Source organism: Ranitomeya imitator, chromosome 5 (genome assembly GCF_032444005.1).
Source record: "Ranitomeya imitator isolate aRanImi1 chromosome 5, aRanImi1.pri, whole genome shotgun sequence".
Lineage (NCBI taxonomy): Eukaryota > Metazoa > Chordata > Amphibia > Anura > Dendrobatidae > Ranitomeya > Ranitomeya imitator.
Window position 1 is genome coordinate 635616649 of NC_091286.1, and position 17834 is coordinate 635634482.

Here is a 17834-nt window from a genome sequence, read left to right on the forward strand (position 1 = left end):
AGCGCAGAGAAAGCGCACGGCGCCGTACTGGCGGACACAGCAACTGGACGCTGTGATGTGTGTTACGTGCAGATGGCTAGTCGGGCGCTAGATAGCTACCATCATCCGCGAGCAGTCAACAACACTAGGGAGGGATACTCAGGAGCTTTCATCCATCGACATACATCCATCTACACACACACATAATATCAAGACAATACTAGCGCATGGCCGTGCGGTCATGCGCAGTTTATATAGTTGCAGCACAGGAAGCTGCTACTGAAGTTTTGCCCTTTCAGGACCTTCCTGGAGGACCAATGGAATGTGCTGCAGTACCTGAGCATGTGACCCTCGATCTCCAACGGGAGATCTTGCCCTGGGCATGCTCAGTGTGTGCAAATAAGGACTTAGTCCCAGAGAAGCCCGCTCGCCGCAGATCAGTGCAGGGTACAACAGGAGAGCGAGAAAAGGCAGCAGTAACCCTCTGCACAGAATCAGTCCCAAGAAGACGCTGGGAGCAACGCCTCCGCTGAGCAGACCCCACTGCGGCCGATACAGAATGGGAGACCGCAGCAGACACGGATCGAGATTCCCCCTGTGCAGCAGAGGAAACTCGACTCCTAACATTACCCCCCCTCCTAGGGCCCCCCCCCTCCTTGGGCCTCGCTATGCTCGAAGGCAGCAATGAGCTGCGGAGCCCGAATGTGCTCAGCAGGCTCCCAGGACCTGTCCTCGGGGCCATAACCCTTCCAGTCCACCAAATAAAATTTTTTGCCACGTACCACCTTGCACCCCAAAATAGCGTTCACCTCATAATCGTCCGTAGACGACCCCGATGTCCCAGCAGATGACTCGGAAAACCGGGACATATACACGGGTTTCAAGAGGGACACATGAAAGGTGTCGGTGATACCCAGGTGTGGCGGAAGGGCCAAACGATAGACCACAGGATTAACCTGTTTGAGGACCTTGAAGGGACCTAAGTAGCGAGGAGCAAATTTAGTGGACTCAACTCGCAGCCTGATGTTACGGGCGGAGAGCCACACCAAGTCGCCAGGAGCAAAGGTCGGAGCGGGGTGCCGATGAGCATCGGCGGAGGACCTCATTCTCTCCTTAGAGGCCCGAATGGCATCCTGAGTGCGGTCCCAAATATCCCGTGCCTCCACAGCCCAGTCTGCCACCCTGGAGTCTGCGGAAGACACGGGCATAGGCACAGGTACCCGTGGATGCTGACCATAGTTGAGGAGGAATGGGGTTTGTCCAGTGGAGTCGGCTACGGCGTTGTTCAGCGCAAACTCTGCCCATGATAGCAAGGATGCCCAGACATCCTGCCTGGCTGAAACAACATGTCGCAGGTATGTGACCAAGGTCTGGTTGGCCCTCTCTACCAACCCATTCGTCTCGGGATGATAAGCGGAAGAGAGATTCAACTCAATACTGAGAAGATGACAAAGCTCTCTCCAGAACTGAGACGCAAACTGGGGACCCCGGTCACTGACAATTTTGTCAGGCATACCATGTAGGTGGAAGATGTGTTTAATGAACAACGCTGCCAAGGCCCGTGCAGAAGGTAACCGTGGTAGCGGCACCAAATGCACCATTTTTGAGAAATGATCGGTGATGACCCAAATGATGGTACAGCCGCGAGACTTGGGTAAACCCACGACAAAGTCCATCTCGACCATCTCCCAGGGCATATCTGCCACCGGCAAGGGATAGAGCAACCCAGCTGGCCATTGACGCGGAGATTTATTTTTGGCGCAGGAGACACACGCCAGAATATAATCCCTGACATCCCGGACCATATGCGGCCACCAGTACGTCCTCGCCAGTAGCTCAGATGTCCTCTTTGTCCCAAAGTGTCCACCCACCCTGGACGAATGAGCCCAAGAGAGAACCTCCGGTCGCAAATTAATGGGCACAAAAGTTTTGCCCGGTGGCACAGACTCCAGCGAAACCGGCGCTACAGTTCTCAGGCTCTCAGAAGGGACAATAAGCCGAGGCTCCTCTTCCTCCTCCTCAGTTGACATAAGGGAGCGAGAGAGAGCGTCAGCACGAATATTCTTCTCCCCGGCGAGAAAATGAAGGGAAAAGTGGAACCGGGAAAAGAACAAGGACCATCTGGCCTGGCGAGAATTTAGCCGCTGGGCTGTTTGCAAATAGACCAAATTTTTGTGGTCCGTGTAAACTTGGAAGGGAAACCTCGCACCTTCCAGAAGGTGTCTCCACTCTGAAAAGGCCAATTTCATTGCTAGCAACTCCCTATCCCCGATGGAGTAGTTTCTCTCCGCTGGCGTGAAGGTCTTAGAGAAGAAGAAGCATGGATGCTTCCGACCTTGAGCATCCTTTTGATAGAGGACTGCTCCAGCACCAACGGAGGAGGCATCCACCTCCATTAGGAATGGCTTATCCACATCGGGACGATGTAAGATGGGAGCGCTAGCAAAGTGGGACTTAATAGAACTGAAGGCCTTGGAGACCTCTTCCGACCACAATTTGGGATTCGCTCCGTTTTTGGTGAGGGCTACCAAGGGAGCTACCAGAGTTGAGAAGTGGGGAATGAACTGGCGGTAATAGTTAATGAACCCAATAAAGCGCTGCACCGCTTTAAGAGAATGGGGCTCTTGCCAGTCCATCACAGCCTGTAGTTTGGCAGGATCCATAGCCAATCCCTGGGCGGAGATGATATAGCCCAGGAAAGGTAAGGACTCCTGCTCAAACATACACTTCTCCAACTTCGCATAAAGAGAGTTTGCCCGTAGGAGGTCGAAGACTCTGCCAACATCTCTCCGGTGGGAGTCAATATCTGGAGAAAAGATGAGAATATCATCCAGATAGACTACAACTGAGGTGGAAAGCATATCCCGGAAGATGTCGTTGACAAAGTCTTGGAAAACGGCTGGGGCATTACAGAGCCCGAAGGGCATCATCAGATACTCATAGTGCCCATCTCTGGTGTTAAACGCCATTTTCCATTCGTCCCCCTCACGGATGCGAATCAGGTTATAAGCACCCCGCAGATCTAATTTAGTAAACACTCTAGCTCCCCGAAGCCTATCGAAGAGCTCGGAAATCAGTGGCAAAGGATACTTGTTCTTAACGGTGATAGCGTTAAGACCCCTGTAGTCTATGCATGGACGTAGTTCCCCATTCTTCTTCTGCACGAAGAAGAACCCTGCCCCAGCAGGTGACACTGACTTCCTGATGAATCCTCTTGCCAGATTCTCTTGAATGTACTGAGACATGGCCTCCGTCTCCGGGAGAGATAATGGATAAACTCGACCCCGGGGAGGCTCCGCACCAGGCAAGAGATCGATAGGACAGTCATAGGGGCGATGGGGTGGAAGGGTCTCCGCCGCATTTTTGGAGAACACGTCTGCATAAGACCAATATTGCTTGGGGAGAGAGGAAAGACCTGCGGGTACCTCTGTAGAAGCAACCTGAACGCACTCTCTGTGACACCTACCCCCACATGATTCACCCCATCCCAGAATTCTGCCTGAGGACCACTCGATGTGAGGAGAGTGGTACCGTAACCAAGGTATCCCCAACAGGACCTCATCAATCCCCTCAGGAATGATGAGCAGAGATATAAACTCCTGATGGGATGGTGACATGGACAGAGTAAAAGGGATGGTCTGATGTGTTATCTGTGTGGGGAGTGTCGACCCATTCACCACTCGTACCGTTACTGGTTGAGGTAGCATAACCAGGGGTATTGCGTGACGTTGGGCGAAGGCAGAAGACATAAAATTGCCCTCCGCCCCAGAATCCACGCAGAGCTCTACCGAGTGGGAGGATGAGCCAAAAGTTATTGTCCCCTTAAAGGACAATTTAGAGGCAAACGTCGCCGTGTCTAGTGCACCTCCACCTACTACCACTAGACGCTGACGTTTCCTCGACCGCTGGTGACATCTGGTGGCAAGATGTCCTGACTGTTGGCAAACATGGCAAACCTGGAGGGCACGAGCGGTCCGGGACTTAGATCCCGCTCGTGACACTACCTTAGGTTCATGGAACTCAGGAGCCCGGACTAGAGATTCCAAAGGTTTGGTGAAGGTGGGAGCCAGCCGAAACCTCTGCCTACACTGGGCTCGCTCTAACCTCCGCTCGTGAAAACGGACGTCAATACGAGTAGACACTGTTATTAATTCTTCCAGTGTGGCGGGAATCTCCCTAGTGGCCAGGGCGTCCTTAACGTGGTCAGCCAGCCCCCTCCAAAATATAGGAATAAGGGCTTTATCCGACCACTCCAGCTCAGATGCTAGGGTGCGGAAGTGGACGGCAAAATGGCTGACCAAGGACGAGCCCTGAGTCAATGCCAACAGTTGGAGCGCCGTATCATGGGTGACACGAGGTCCTAAAAAGACGTGTTTCAGAGTGCTCAGGAATAACGGAGCACTCTGCACCACATGATCGCCATCCTCCCACAGCGGCGTAGCCTACTGCAATGCCCTGTCCGACAGTAGAGATACAATAAACCCCACCTTTGCCCACTCTGTAGGGAAACGAGAGGCCAGAAGCTCGAGATGTATAGAGCACTGACTCACGAAACCCCTACAAGACTTACTGTCACCAGAAAATTTATCTGGTAGCGGGAGGCGAGATAGAGTCGGTACAGGGGTTGCAGTGGACAAGGTAGCTGCATCCACGCTAGCAGCCTGAACAGCGACAGCAGTGACATCCACAGCTGAGGTTGAACGCTCTAGGGCCGTCAACCTTCCCTCCAGCTGCTGGATGTACCGCTGTAAACGCTGATCGTCCGCCATTTACTAGCCAGACCTTGGCGCTAGTATTATGTTATGGACTGGCGGAACGCACCAAGTATAAGAAGATATGAAACTAGGTGCGTTCGCAGTCCGAGGTCCACCGTGCAGGTAAAAACCCTGCGGCTAGAAAAGACGGACTATAGGGCGGTACTAAAAGAATACACACTTGGGTTAACTTCACCCTGCGTGAAGGAAGCGACCCTGTTGCGTCACAGGACCGCGGTACCGCACATAGAGCGCAAGCAAGAAGTCAGCGAACACAACCCCAAGACTCAGGATTAAAGTCCGATTAGACCACTTGCTGGCACAACACCGCAACTGGGTGTATAAGGTAACTATTGAAATATTATATAAAGGCACGAGAGTGCGTGCGGTGCCGCACTGACTAACCACCCAGGCTTGGGTAAGGAAAGCGTAGAGAAAGCGCACGGCGCCGTACTGGCGGACACAGCAACTGGACGCTGTGATGTGTGTTACGTGCAGATGGCTAGTCGGGCGCTAGATAGCTACCATCATCCGCGAGCAGTCAACAACACTAGGGAGGGATACTTAGGAGCTTTCATCCATCGACATACATCCATCTACACACACACATAATATCAAGACAATACTAGCGCATGGCCGTGCGGTCATGCGCAGTTTATATAGTTGCAGCACAGGAAGCTGCTAATGAAGTTTTGCCCTTTCAGGACCTTCCTGGAGGACCAATGGAATGTGCTGCAGTACCTGAGCATGTGACCCTCGATCTCCAATGGGAGATCTTGCCCTGGGCATGCTCAGTGTGTGCAAATAGGACTTAGTCCCAGAGAAGCCCGCTCGCCGCAGATCAGTGCAGGGTACAACAGGAGAGCCAGAAAAGGCAGCAGTAACCCTCTGCACAGAATCAGTCCCAGCTAGACGCTGGGAGCGACGCCTCCGCTGAGCAGACCCCACTGCGGCCGATATAGAATGGGAGACCGCAGCAGACACGGATCGAGATTTCCCCTGTGCAGCAGAGGAAACTCGACTCCTAACATACTGGGCCTGATTTTTTGATAATTCTCCAAGAAACCAAAAAATTGTGGGAGATTAATATTGGCATTTCTGCTTGAGTGCCAGTCCTGTGTGTGCCATCTCTCTCAATTTTTGGGGCACAGAAAGCCTAGTGTCTATAATACTGGGTTTTTTTTGGGGGGGGGGTTTAATTCTCCCTTAAAAAAAAAAAAGTGGGAGATTAATATTGGCATTTGTGCTTGAGTGCCAGTCGTGTGTGCCATCTCTCTCAAATTGTGGGGCACAGAAAGCCTAGTGTCTATAATACTGTTTTTTTTTTTTTTAAATTCTCCCTAAAAAAAAAAATAGTGGGAGATTAATATTGGCATTTCTGCTTGAGTGCCAGTCCTGTGTGTGCCATCTCTCTCAAATTTTGGGGCACAGAAAGCCTAGTGTGTAATACTGGGCCTGATTTCTTGATAATTCTCCCAGAAACCAAAAAATAGTGGGAGATTAATATTGGCATTTCTGCTTGAGTGCCAGTCTTGTGTGTGCCATCTCTCTCAAATTTTGGGGCACAGAAAGCCTAGTGTCTATAATACTGGTTTTTTTGGGGGGGGGTTTAATTCTCCCTTAAAAAAAAAAAATTGGGAGATTAATATTGGCATTTGTGCTTGAGTGCCAGTCGTGTGTGCCATCTCTCTCAAATTGTGGGGCACAGAAAGCCTAGTGTCTACAATACTGTTGTTTTTTTTTTTATATTCTCCCTAAAAAAAAAAATAGTGGGAGATTAATATTGGCATTTGTGCTTGAGTGCCAGTCCTGTGTGTGCCATCTCTCTCAAATTTTGGGGCACAGGAAGCCTAGTGTGTAATACTGTGCCTGATTTCTTGATAATTCTCCCAGAAACCAAAAAATAGTGGGAGATTAATATTGTCATTTCTGCTTGAGTGCCAGTCCTGTGTGTGCCATCTCTCTCAAATTTTGGGGCACAGAAAGCCTAGTGTCTATAATACTGGGTTTTTTTGGGGGGGGGTTTTAACCCCTTTACCCCCAAGGGTGGTTTGCACGTTAATGACCGGGCCAATTTTTACAATTCTGACCACTGTCCCTTTATGAGGTTATAACTCTGGAACGCTTCAATGGATCCTGGTGATTCTGACATTGTTTTCTCATGACATATTGTACTTCATGACAATGGTAAAAATTATTTGATAGTACCTGCGTTTATTTGTGAAAAAAACGGAAATTTGGCGAAAATTATGAAAATTATGCAATTTTCCAAATTTGAATTTTTATGCAATTAAATCACAGAGATATGTCACACAAAATACTTAATAAGTAACATTTCCCACATGTCTACTTTACATCAGCACAATTTTGGAACCAAAATTTTTTTTTGTTAGGGAGTTATAAGGGTTAAAAGTTGACCAGCAATTTCTCATTTCTACAACACCATTTTATTTTAGGGACCACATCTCATTTGAAGTCATTTTGAGGGGTCTATATGATAGAAAATACCCAAGTGTGACACCATTCTAAAAACTACACCCCTCAAGGTGCTCAAAACCATATTCAAGAAGTTTATTAACCCTTCTGGTGCTTCACAGGAATTTTTTGAATGTTTAAATAAAAATGAACATTTCACTTTTTTTCACAAAAAATTTAATTCAGCTCCAATTTGTTTTATTTTACCAAGGGTAACAGGAGAAAATGGACCCCAAACATTGTTGTACAATTTGTCCTGATTATGCCAATACCCCACATGTGGGGGTAAACCACTGTTTGGGCGCATGGCAGAGCTCGGAAGCGAAGGAGTGCCATTTGACTTTTCAATGCAAAATTGACTGGAATTGAGATGGGACGCCATGTTTCGTTTGGAGAGCCCCTGATGTGGCTAAACATTGAAACCCCCCACAAGTGACACCATTTTGGAAAGTAGACCCCCTAAGGAGCTTATCTAGAGGTGTGGTGAGCACTTTGACCCAACAAGTGCTTCACAGAAGTTTATAATGTAGAACCGTAAAAATAAAAAATCATATTTTTTCACAAAAATTATCTTTTCGCCCCCAATTTTTTATTTTCCCAAGGGTAAGAGAAGAAATTGGACCCCAAAAGTTGTTGTACAATTTGTCCTGAGTACGCTGATAGCCCATATGTGGGGGTAAACCACTGTTTGGGCGGATGGGAGAGCTCGGAAGGGAAGGAGCGCCGTTTGACTTTTCAATGCAAAATTGACAGGAATTGAGATGGGACGTCATGTTGCGTTTGAAGAGCCACTGATGTGCCTAAACATTGAAACCCCCCACAAGTGACACCATTTTGGAAAGTAGACCCCCTAAGGAACTTATCTAGAGGTGTGGTGAGCACTTTGACCCACCAAGTGCTTCACAGAAGTTTATAATGTAGAACCGTAAAAATAAAAAATCATATTTTTTCACAAAAATTATCTTTTTGCCCCCAATTTTTTATTTTCCCAAGGGTAAGAGAAGAAATTGGACCCCAAAAGTTGTTGTACAATTTGTCCTGAGTACGCTGATAGCCCATATGTGGGGGTAAACCACTGTTTGGGCGGATGGGAGAGCTCAGAAGGGAAGGAGCGCCGTTTGACTTTTCAATGCAAAATTGACAGGAATTGAGATGGGACGTCATGTTGCGTTTGAAGAGCCACTGATGTGCCTAAACATTGAAACCCCCCACAAGTGACACCATTTTGGAAAGTAGACCCCCTAAGGAACTTATCTAGAGGTGTGGTGAGCACTTTGACCCACCAAGTGCTTCACAGAAGTTTATAATGCAGAGCCGTAAAAATAAAACAAAATTTTTTTCCCACAAAAATTATTTTTTTAGCCCCCAGTTTTGTATTTTCCTGAGGGTAACAGGAGAAATTGGACCCCAAAATTTGTTGCCCAATTTGTCCTGAGTGCGATGATACACCATATGTGGGGGGAACCACTGTTTGGGCACATGGGAGGGCTCAGAAGGGAAGGAGTGCCATTTGAATGCAGACTTAGATGGAATGGTCTGCAGGTGTCACATTGCGTTTGCAGAGCCCCTAATGTACCTAAACAGTAGAAACCCCCCACAAGTGACACCATTTTGGAAAGTAGACCCCCTTAGGAACTTATCTAGATGTGTGCTGAGCGCTTTGACCCACCAAGGGCTTCACAGAAGTTTATAATGGAGAGCCGTAAAAATAAAACAAACATTTTTTCCCACAAAAATTATTTTTTAGCCCCCAGTTTTGTATTTTCCCGAGGGTAACAGGAGAAATTCGACCCCACAATTTGTTGTCCAATTTGTCCTGAGTGCGCTGATACCCCATATGTGGGGGGGAACCACTGTTTGGGCGCATGGGAGGGCTCGGAAGGGAAGGAGCTCCATTTGGAATGAGGACTTAGATGGAATGGTCTGCAGGTGTCACATTGCATTTGCAGAGCCCCTAATGTACCTAAACAGTAGAAACCTCCCACAAGTGACACCATTTTGGAAACTAGACCCCCTAAGGAACTCATCTAGATGTGTTGTGATAGCTTTGAACCCCCAAGTGTTTCACTACAGTTTGTAACGCAGAGCCGTGAAAATTAAAAAAAAAAATCTTTCCCCCCAAAATTATTTTTTAGCCCCCAGTTTTGTATTTTCCCGAGGGTAAGAGGAGAAATTCGACCCCAAAAGTTGTTGTCCAATTTGTCCTGAGTACGCTGATACCCCGTATGTTGGGGGAAACCACCGTTTGAGCGCATGGCAGAGCTCGGAAGGGAAGGAGCGCCATTTGGAATGCAGACTTAGATGGAATGGTCTGCAGACGTCACATTGCGTTTGCAGAACCCCTAATGTACCTAAACAGTAGAAACCCCCCACAAGTGACCCCATATTGGAAACTAGACCCCCCAGGGAACTAATCTAGATGTGTTGTGAGAACTTTGAACCCCCAAGTGTTTCACTACAGTTTATAACGCAGAGCCGTGAAAATAAAAAATCTTTTTTTTTCCCACAAAAAATATGTTTTAGCCCCGAGTTTTGTATTTTCCCAAGGGTAGCAGGAGAAATTGGACCCCAAAAGTTGTTGTCCTATTTGTCCTGAGTACGCTGATACCCCATATGTTGGGGTACACCCCTGTTTGGGCACACGGGAGAGCTCGGAAGGGAAGAAGCACTGTTTTACTTTTTCAACGCAGAATTGGCTGGAATTGAGATCGGACTCCATGTCGCGTTTGGAGAGCCCCTGATGTGCCTAAACAGTGGAAACCCCCCAATTATAACTGAAACCCTAATCCAAACACATCCCTAACCCTAATCCCAACAGTAACCCTAACCACACCTCTAACCCTGACACACCCCTAACCCTAATCCCAACCCTATTCCCAACCGTAAATGTAATCTAAACCCTAACTGTAACTTTAGCCCCAACCCAAACTGTAGCCCTAGCCCTAACCCTAGCCCTAACCCTAATCCTAACCCTAGCCCTAACCCTAGCCCTAACCCTATCCCTAGCCCTAGCCCTAGCCCTAACCCTAGCCCTAACCCTAGCCCTAACCCTAGCCCTAACCCTAACCCTAGCCCTAACCCTAACCCTAGCCCTAACCCTAGCCCTAACCCTAACCCTAACCCTAACCCTAGCCCTAACCCTAGCCCTAACCCTAGCCCTAACCCTAGCCCTAGCCCTAGCCCTAACCCTAGCCCTAACTCTAACCCTAGCCCTAATGGGAAAATGGAAATAAATACATTTTTTTAATTTTTCCCTAACTAAGGGGGTGATGAAGGGGGGTTTGATTTACTTTTATAGCGGGTTTTTAGCGGATTTTTATGATTGGCAGCCGTCACACACTGAAAGACGCTTTTTATTGCAAAAAATATTTTTTGCGTTACCACATTTTGAGAGCTATAATTTTTCTATATTTTGGTCCACAGAGTCATGTGAGGTCTTGTTTTTTGCGGGACGAGTTGATGTTTTTATTGGTAACATTTTCGGGCACGTGACATTTTTTGATCGCTTTTTATTCCGATTTTTGTGAGGCAGAATGACCAAAAACCAGCTATTCATGAATTTCTTTTGGGGGAGGCGTTTATACCGTTCCGCGTTTGGTAAAATTGATGAAGCAGTTTTATTCTTCGGGTCAGTACGATTACAGCGACACCTCATTTATATCATTTTTTTATGTTTTGGCGCTTTTATACGATAAAAACTATTTTATAGAAAAAATAATTATTTTTGCATCGCTTTATTCTCAGGACTATAACTTTTTTATTTTTTTGCTTATGATGCTGTATGGCGGCTAGTTTTTTGCGGGACAATATGATGCTTTCAGCGGTTCCATGGTTAGTTATATCTGTCTTTTTGATCGCGTGTTATTCCACTTTTTGTTCGGTGGTATGATAATAAAGCGTTGTTTTTTGCCTCGTTTTTTTTTTTTTTTTTCTTACGGTGTTTACTGAAGGGGTTAACTAGTGGGCCAGTTTTATAGGTCGGGCCGTTACGGACGCGGCGATACTAAATATGTGTACTTTTATTGTTTTTTTTTTTTTATTTAGATAAAGAAATGTATTTATGGGAATAATATTTTTTTTTTTTTTCATTATTTTGGAATATTTTTTTTTTTTTTTTTTTACACATTTGAAATTTTTTTTTTTTACTTTTTTACTTTGTCCCAGGGGGGGACATCACAGATCAGTGATCTGACAGTTTGCACAGCACTCTGTCAGATCACTGATCTGACATGCAGCGCTGCAGCCTTCACAGTGCCTGCTCTGAGCAGGCTCTGTGAAGCCACCTCCCTCCCTGCAGGACCCGGATCCGCGGCCATCTTGGATCCGGGGCTGGAGGGAGCAGGGAGGGAGGTGAGACCCTCGCAGCAACGCGATCACATCGCGTTGCTGCGGGGGGCTCAGGGAAGCCCGCAGGGAGCCCCCTCCCTGCGCGGTGCTTCCCTGTACCGCCGTCACATCGCGATCATGTTTGATCGCGGTGTGCCGGGGGTTAATGTGCCGGGGGCGGTCCGTGACCGCTCCTGGCACATAGTGCCGGATGTCACCTGCGATAAACAGCTGACACCCGGCCGCGATCGGCGGCGCTCCCCCCGTGAGCGCTGCCGATCGCATATGACGTACTATTGCGTCCTTGGGAAGTAAAGCCCACCCCACATGGACGCAATAGTACGTCTAATGGCAGAAAGGGGTTAATCCTCCCTAAAAAAAAAAAAGTGGGAGATTAATATTGACATTTGTGCTTGAGTGCCAGTCGTGTGTGCCATCTCTCTCAAATTGTGGGGCACAAAAAGCCTAGTGTCCATAATACTGTTTTTTGTTTTTTTTAAATTCTCCCTAAAAAAAAAAATAGTGGGAGATTAACATTGGCATTTCTGCTTGAGTGCCAGTCCTGTGTGTGCCATCTCTCTCAAATTTTGGGCCACAGAAAGCCTAGTGTCTATAATACTGTTTTTTTTTTTTGGGGGGGGGGGTTTAATTCTCCCTTAAAAAATAAAAAAGTGAGAGATTAATATTGGCATTTGTGCTTGAGTGCCAGTCGTGTGTGCCATCTCTCTCAAATTGTGCTGCACAGAAAGACTAGTGTCTATAATACTGTTGTATTTTTTGGGGGGGTATTAATTCTCCCTTAAAAAAAAAGTGGGAGATTAATATTGGCATTTGTGCTTGAGTGCCAGTCGTGTGTGCCATCTCTCTCAAATTGTGGGGCACAGAAAGCCTAGTGTCTATAATACTGTTTTTTTTTTTTTTTTAATTCTCCCTAAAAAAAAAAAAAAGTTGGAGATTAATATTGGCATTTCTGCTTGAGTGCCAGTCCTGTGTGTGCCATCTCTCTCAAATTTTGGGGCACAGAAAGCCTAGTGTGTAATACTTTGACTGATTTCTTGATAATTCTCCCAGAAACCAAAAAAAAGTGGGAGATTAAAATTGACATTTATGCTTGAGTGCCAGTCGTGTGTGCCATCTCTCTCAAATTGTGCTGCACAGAAAGACTAGTGTCTATAATACTGTTGTATTTTTTTGGGGGGGTTTAATTCTCCCTTAAAAAAAAAAAGTGGGAGATTAATATTGGCATTTGTGCTTGAGTGCCAGTCGTGTGTGCCATCTCTCTCAAATTGTGGGGCACAGAAAGCCTAGTGTCTATAATACTGTTTTTTTTGTTTTTTTTAAATTCTCCCTAAAAACAAAAAATAGTGGGAGATTAATATTGGCATTTCTGCTTGAGTGCCAGTCCTGTGTGTGCCATCGCTCTCAAATTTTGGAGCACAGAAAGCCTAGTGTCTATAATACTTTTTTTTTTGGGGGGGGGGGTTAATTCTCCCTTAAAAAAAAAAAAGTGGGAGATTAATATTGCCATTTGTGCTTGAGTGCCAGTCGTGTGTGCCATCTCTCTCAAATTGTGCTGCACAGAAAGACTAGTGTCTATAATACTGTTGTATTTTTTGGGGGGGTTTTAATTCTCCCTTAAAAAAAAAAGTGGGAGATTAATATTGGCATTTGTGCTTGAGTGCCAGTCGTGTGTGCCATCTCTCTCAAATTGTGGGGCACAGGAAGCCTAGTGTCTATAATACTGTTTTTTTTTTTTTTTTTAAATTCTCCCTAAAAACAAAAAATAGTGGGAGATTAATATTGGCATTTCTGCTTGAGTGCCAGTCCTGTGTGTGCCATCTCTCTCAAATTTTGGGGCACAGAAAGCCTAGTGTGTAATACTGGGCCTGATTTCTTGATAATTCTCCCAGAAACCAAAAAATAGTGGGAGATTAATATTGGCATTTCTGCTTGAGTGCCAGTCGTGTGTGCCATCTCTCTCAAATTGTGGGGCACAGAAAGCCTAGTGTCTGTAATACTGTTTTTTTTTTTTTTTTAAATTCTCCCTAAAAAAAAAAAATAGTGGGAGATTAATATTGGCATTTCTGCTTGAGTGCCAGTCCTGTGTGTGCCATCTCTCTCAAATTTTGGGGCACAGAAAGCCTAGTGTGTAATACTGGGCCTGATTTCTTGATAATTCTCCCAGAAACCAAAAAATAGTGGGAGATTAATATTGGCATTTCTGCTTGAGTGCCAGTCGTGTGTGTGCCATCTCTCTCAAATTTTGGGGCACAGAAAGCCTAGTGTCTATAATACTGTTTTATTTTATTATTTTTTTAATTCTCCCTTAAAAAAAAAAAATTAGTGGGAGATTAATATTGCCATTTGTGCTTGAGTGACAGTCCTGCGTGTGTGGCATCTCTCTCATTTTGTGCCACAGAAAACATAGTGTGTAACATTGTGCCTGATTTTCCTTGCAAAGTAAACAAGGCAGCACACTGCAGCGCTAGAACATGCAAACCTGAAATACGAAATTTGAACTGCATTACTGCACTAGAAATATGAAAAATGAGAGCGTTTAGTGCATAAAAATGGCCAATTTTATGTGTACCTGGTAGCCCTTTTACGGCATCTCTCTTATACCAGGTCCTACACTTGCCTTACCTCGCTGAGAATAAACGTCTCCATCTGAATGGGTACATGTGAAACCTCTTCCTAGACTAAAATTCTCTCTCTCTGTGGATGGGTATTGGACCTGCTGTAATTAAAACACCTGTGGCTAGGAGGCGGAGTGCACGATCAGAAGGCTAAAGAATACATTTCAAAAACCTGACCGGCACATCCAAACATAGACTAAGTGTGAACAGGTGCTGAACCTAGAGTCACCAACTCGTATATAGGTAAGTAAATAAGGCAGCACACTGCAGCGCTAGAACATGCAAACTTGAAATACGAAATTAGCGCATGAAAAATTGGCCATTTTTATGCGCTAAACGCTCTCATTTTTCATATTTCTAGTGCAGTAATGCAGTTCAAATTTCGTATTTCAAGTTTGCATGTTCTACCGCTGCAGTGTGCTGCCTTATTTACTTAACTATATACGAGTTGGTGACTCTAGGTTCAGCACCTGTTCACACTTCGGGTATGTGCACACGTTCAGGATTGCATCAGGATTTGGTCAGGATTTTTCATCAGTATTTGTAGCCAAAACCAGGAGTGGGTGATAAATGCAGAAGTGGTGCATATGTTTCTATTATACTTTTCCTCTAATTGTTCCACTCCTGGTTTTGGCTACAAATACTGATGAAAAATCCTGACCAAATCCTGATGCAATCCTGAACGTGTGCACATACCCTTAGTCTATGTTTGGATGTGCCGGTCAGGTTTTTGAAATGTATTCTTTAGCCTTCTGATCGTGCACTCCGCCTCCTAGCCACAGGTGTTTTAATTACAGCAGGTCCAATACCCATCCACAGAGAGAGAGAATTTTAGTCTAGGAAGAGGTTTCACATGTACCCATTCAGATGGAGACGTTTATTCTCAGCGAGGTAAGGCAAGTGTAGGACCTGGTATAAGAGAGATGCCGTAAAGGGGCTACCAGGTACACATAAAATTGGCCATTTTTATGCGCTAAACGCTCTCATTTTTCATATTTCTAGTGCAGTAATGCAGTTCAAATTTCGTATTTCAAGTTTGCATGTTCTAGCGCTGCAGTGTGCTGCCTTATTTACTTAACTATATACGAGTTGGCGACTCTAGGTTCAGCACCTGTTCACACTTAATCTATGTTTGGATGTGCCGGTCAGGTTTTTGAAATGTATTCTTTAGCCTTCTGATCGTGCACTCCGCCTCCTAGCCACAGGTGTTTTAATTACAGCAGGTCCAATACCCATCCACAGAGAGAGAGAATTTTAGTCTAGGAAGAGGTTTCACATGTACCCATTCAGATGGAGACGTTTATTCTCAGCGAGGTAAGGCAAGTGTAGGACCTGGTATAAGAGAGATGCCGTAAAGGGGCTACCAGGTACACATAAAATTGGCCATTTTTATGCGCTAAACGCTCTCATTTTTCATATTTCTAGTGCACAAGGCCTCGAACGCTCCCTTTTCTGGGAGTAGGAAAACCGCTTTTAAAGCCGGAGCAGCAAGAGCAAGTTTTGGCTTTCCTTGCTGACTCAGCCTCTAGCTCTTTTGCCTCCTCTTCTGAAACTGGTAAATGTAAAAGCAGCGCGTCATTAGTGGATGTTCACGGTCAGGGACAAGTCACTTCCTTGTCCTCTTCAGCAAAAACAACAGAGAAGGATGCGTCAGGCGACACAACGGGTTACTCCATGGGGCTCTTTACACATACCGTTCCTGGGTTAGAAAGTGAAACAGTTAACAGGCCATGCCCATTAGAAGTTGAATCGGACATGGAGTGCACAGATGCACAGCCACAGCCAGATTACTATGCTGTTCCTTTGACTCAGACCAGAACATTGCTCTCGCAGTGTACTGATCCAGAATCAGACCCTGATGAGACTATGGTACCCCGTCACGAACGCTATACCACCGGCTTACATGGTGACACAGACGAAGTTGCACACGAGATAGAAGAGGAGGTCATAGATGACCCAGTTGTTGACCCTGATTGGCAGCCATTGGGGGAACAGGGTGCAGGCGGCAGTAGTTCTGAAGCGGAGGAGGAGGGGCCGCAGCAGGCATCAACATCGCAACAGGTTCCATCTTCCGGGCCCGTATCTGGCCCAAAACGCATGGCAAAGCCAAAACCAGTTGGGGACAGCGTGGCCATCCGGTTAAAGAAGCTCAGTCTGCTATGCCTGAAAAGGTATCCGATGGTAGAAAGAGTGCAGTCTGGCATTTTTTTAAACAACATCCAAATGATCAGCGCAAAGTCATCTGTCAAAAATGTTCAACTACCTTAAGCAGAGGTCAGAAACTGAAAAGTCTAAATACAAGTTGCATGCATAGACATTTAACCACCATGCATTTGCAAGCCTGGACTAACTACCAAACGTCCCTTAAGGTTGTAGCACCCTCGGCCAATGAAGCTAGTCAGCAACGCTACATCCTTCCGTCACTGTAAGGCCACCATTTCCCGCACCACCTGCAGTATCTGTGCAGGTTTCGTTGCCAGGCCAAAGCAGTCAGGGAATCACCAGTTTCGTAGTAGGAAACACTGCATGTAGGGCACCGGCAAGAATACCGTCTCCAACCGTCTCTCAGTCTGCCATGTCCACCGGCACCCCCGCTAGTTCCATGATCTCCAGCTCTCCAGTCCAGCTCACCCTACATGAGACTCTCGTTAGAAAAAGGAAGTTCTCATCCTCGCATCCACGTACACAGGGTTTGAATGCCCACATTGCTAGACTAATCTCATTAGAGATGATGCCCTACCGGTTAGTTGAAAGCGAAGCTTTCAAAGCCCTGATGGACTACGCTGTACCATGCTACGACCTACCCAGTCGACACTTCTTTTCGAGAAAAGCCATCCCAGCCCTCCACCAGCATGTTAAAGAGCGCATCGTCCATGAACTCAAGCAATCTGTGAGTACAAAGGTGCACCTGACAACAGATGCATGGACCAGTAGGCATGGCCAGGGATGTTACATGTCCATCACGGCACACTGGGTGAATGTGGTGGATGCAGGGTCCACAGGGGACAGCAATATTGGGACAGTTCTGCCTAGCCCACGGACCAGGAAACAGTTGGCTGTAGCCGTTCGCCCGCCCTCCTCCTCCTCCTCATCCTCCTGCAGAAGCGAGAGCTCGTCCACAGACTGCAGTTGCACAACCACTCCATCCGCAGCTGCCACTGTTGCACACCAGGTCTCCCATTATGGGGCAGCTACTGGCAAGCGTCAGCAGGCTGGATTGGCAATGAAGTGTTTGGGCAACAACAGACACACCGCGGAAGTTCTGTCCGAGTTCTTGCAGAACGAAGCTCAGTCATGGCAGGGCACTGTACATCTTGAGGCAGGCAAGGTAGTGAGTGATAACAGAAGGAATTTCATGGCTGCCATAGCCCTTTCCCAACTGAAACACATTCCTTGCCTGGCTCACACCTTAAACCTGGTGGTGCAGTGCTTCCTGAAAAGTTATCCGGGGTTATCCGACCTGCTCCTTAAAGTGCGCAGACTTTGCTCGCATATCCGCCGTTCGCCCGTACACTCCAGCCGTATGCAGAACTATCAGCGGTCTTTGAACCTTCCCCAGCATCGCCTAATCATCGACGTTGCAACAAGGTGGAACTCAACACTGCACATGCTGCAGAGACTGTGCGAACAGAGGCGTGCTGTTATGTATTTGTGGGAGGATACA